At 47.2% G+C, this 2,500-nt stretch overlaps 5 non-coding genes across 5 annotated transcripts; 2 read left to right on the top strand and 3 right to left on the bottom strand.

The window, feature by feature from the left end:
- Positions 1 to 743: 743 nt before the first annotated feature.
- On the bottom strand, positions 744 to 816 carry TRNAK-CUU (transfer RNA lysine (anticodon CUU)). The gene has a single exon. It is a non-coding gene; the product is annotated as a tRNA-Lys (tRNA).
- A 432-nt stretch (positions 817 to 1,248) lies between these two features.
- TRNAK-CUU (transfer RNA lysine (anticodon CUU)) lies at positions 1,249 to 1,321 on the bottom strand. Its single transcript has one exon. It is a non-coding gene; the product is annotated as a tRNA-Lys (tRNA).
- Positions 1,322 to 1,453: 132 nt separating this feature from the next.
- TRNAG-GCC (transfer RNA glycine (anticodon GCC)) lies at positions 1,454 to 1,524 on the top strand. The gene has a single exon. It is a non-coding gene; the product is annotated as a tRNA-Gly (tRNA).
- Positions 1,525 to 2,102: 578 nt separating this feature from the next.
- On the bottom strand, positions 2,103 to 2,175 carry TRNAK-CUU (transfer RNA lysine (anticodon CUU)). The gene has a single exon. It is a non-coding gene; the product is annotated as a tRNA-Lys (tRNA).
- A 144-nt stretch (positions 2,176 to 2,319) lies between these two features.
- On the top strand, positions 2,320 to 2,390 carry TRNAG-GCC (transfer RNA glycine (anticodon GCC)). The gene has a single exon. It is a non-coding gene; the product is annotated as a tRNA-Gly (tRNA).
- The last annotated feature ends 110 nt before the right edge of the window (positions 2,391 to 2,500 follow it).

The following is a 2,500-nucleotide window of genomic DNA, read 5'->3' as shown; positions in this document are numbered from 1 at the left end:
GTGGGCAGGAGGCCGTGGTGAGGCCTGGGTGCCAGCAGCAGCAGCAGCAGTCGGTTGCCAAAAACTAAATGTCAGTGGTAGAATTCTCACCTGCCATGCGGGAGGCCCGGGTTCGATTCCCGGCCAATGCAACGCTGTTCTTTCAGTCCTTCAGCTCCCATTCCAAACCATGTCTTAGTCTTTATTTAAGGCTAGGACTACAGGGAGACGTTTTGTAGAGCTACTGATGAATTTCTACTATAGAGATAAAAAAGGACCCCAGGAGATTGAATAAAGTCCAGGGTTTTACTTTGGACTGCAGCTGAATAGTGAGAATCAATCAGTAGCATTCTTTGATTCCATCCTCTTTATCCTTCAAAATGATTTTCCTCAAAGTTGGATCGCTGAGTTTGAGTTTTTTTCGGTATTAGTTTTTTTTCAAGGAGGTAATCTGTGGGCTCTTTGGTGGGTTAATAGAGGTAAGCACAGCCAGAAAAGAAAGAAGCACTCTACCAGATTGAATACAGCTCAGTAATTTCCTTTGGACTGCAGCTGAATAGTGAGATAAAATCAGTAGCCTTCCAAATGGTCTAAGTGTAGAAGTGGCCTTATTTGCTTCTGATCATCTTTATCCTTTCCAACATTTTTCTTTGCTTCAGTTGCATTGAGGCATTTGGTTTTATTTATTTCAGGGAGGGTATCTGTGAGCTGTTTGGTGGGGTGATGCAGGTAAGCACAGCCAGAAACGAAAAGTTACCAGTCATCGCCCAACGTGGGGCTCGAACCCACGACCCTGAGATTAAGAGTCTCATGCTCTACCGACTGAGCTAGCCGGGCAACTGCTTGACTGGAGAGCTTGCTCTGCCAGAGTGGGACATGGTATCTGTGGGCAGGAGGCCGTGGTGAGGCCTGGGTGCCAGCAGCAGCAGCAGCAGCAGCAGTCGGTTGCCAAAAACTAAATGTCATGGCAGAACATTGGTGGTTCAGTGGTAGAATTCTCTTTGGTGGGTTAATAGAGGTAAGCACAGCCAGAAAAGAAAGAAGCACTCTACCAGATTGAATACAGCTCAGTAATTTCCTTTGGACTGCAGCTGAATAGTGAGAAAAAATAAGTAGCCTTCCGAATGGTCTAAGTGTAGAAGTGGCCTTACTTGCTTCTGATCATCTTTATCCTTTCCTTTTTTTTATTTATTTCAGGGAGGGTATCTGTGAGCTGTTTGGTGGGGTGATGCAGGTAAGCACAGCCAGAAACGAAAAGTTACCAGTCATCGCCCAACGTGGGGCTCGAACCCACGACCCTGAGATTAAGAGTCTCATGCTCTACCGACTGAGCTAGCCGGGCAACTGCTTGACTGGAGAGCTTGCTCCGCCAGAGTGGGACATGGTATCTGTGGGCAGGACGCCGTGGTGAGGCCTGGGTTCCAGCAGCAGCAGCAGCAGCAGTCGGTTGCCAAAAACTAAATGTCATGGCAGAGCATTGGTGGTTCAGTGGTAGAATTCTCGCCTGCCACGCGGGAGGCCCGGGTTCGATTCCCGGCCAATGCAGCGCTGTTCTTTTAGTCCTTCAGCTCCCATTCCAAACCATGCCTTAGTCTTTATTTAAGGCTAGGACTACAGGGAGACGTTTTGTAGAGCTACTGATGAATTTCTACTATAGAGATAAAAAAGGACCCCAGGAGATTGAATAAAGTCCAGGGTTTTACTTTGGACTGCAGCTGAATAGTGAGAATCAATCAGTAGCATTCTTTGATTCCATCCTCTTTATCCTTCAAAATGATTTTCCTCAAAGTTGGATCGCTGAGTTTGAGTTTTTTTCGGTATTAGTTTTTTTTCAAGGAGGTAATCTGTGGGCTCTTTGGTGGGTTAATAGAGGTAAGCACAGCCAGAAAAGAAAGAAGCACTCTACCAGATTGAATACAGCTCAGTAATTTCCTTTGGACTGCAGCTGAATAGTGAGAAAAAATCAGTAGCCTTCCGAATGGTCTAAGTGTAGAAGTGGCCTTACTTGCTTCTGATCATCTTTATCCTTTCCTTTTTTTTATTTATTTCAGGGAGGGTATCTGTGAGCTGTTTGGTGGGGTGATGCAGGTAAGCACAGCCAGAAACGAAAAGTTACCAGTCATCGCCCAACGTGGGGCTCGAACCCACGACCCTGAGATTAAGAGTCTCATGCTCTACCGACTGAGCTAGCCGGGCAACTGCTTGACTGGATAGCTTGGTCCGCCAGAGTGGGACATGGTATCTGTGTGGAGGAGGCCGTGGTGAGGCCTGGGTGCCAGCAGCAGCAGCAGCAGCAGCAGCAGCAGCAGTCGGTTGCCAAAAACTAAATGTCATGGCATAGCATTGGTGGTTCAGTGGTAGAATTCTCGCCTGCCACGCGGGAGGCCCGGGTTCGATTCCCGGCCAATGCAGCGCTGTTCTTTAAGTCCTTCAGCTCCCATTCCAAACCATGTCTTAGTCTTTATTTAAGGCTAGGACTACAGGGAGACGTTTTGTAGAGCTACTGATGAATTTCTACTAT

Source organism: Hyla sarda, chromosome 1, assembly GCF_029499605.1.
Source record: "Hyla sarda isolate aHylSar1 chromosome 1, aHylSar1.hap1, whole genome shotgun sequence".
In the NCBI taxonomy this organism is placed as follows: Eukaryota; Metazoa; Chordata; class Amphibia; order Anura; family Hylidae; genus Hyla; species Hyla sarda.
The sequence above is the reverse complement of the archived record's forward strand: the minus strand, read 5'-3'. Positions and strand labels throughout refer to the sequence as shown.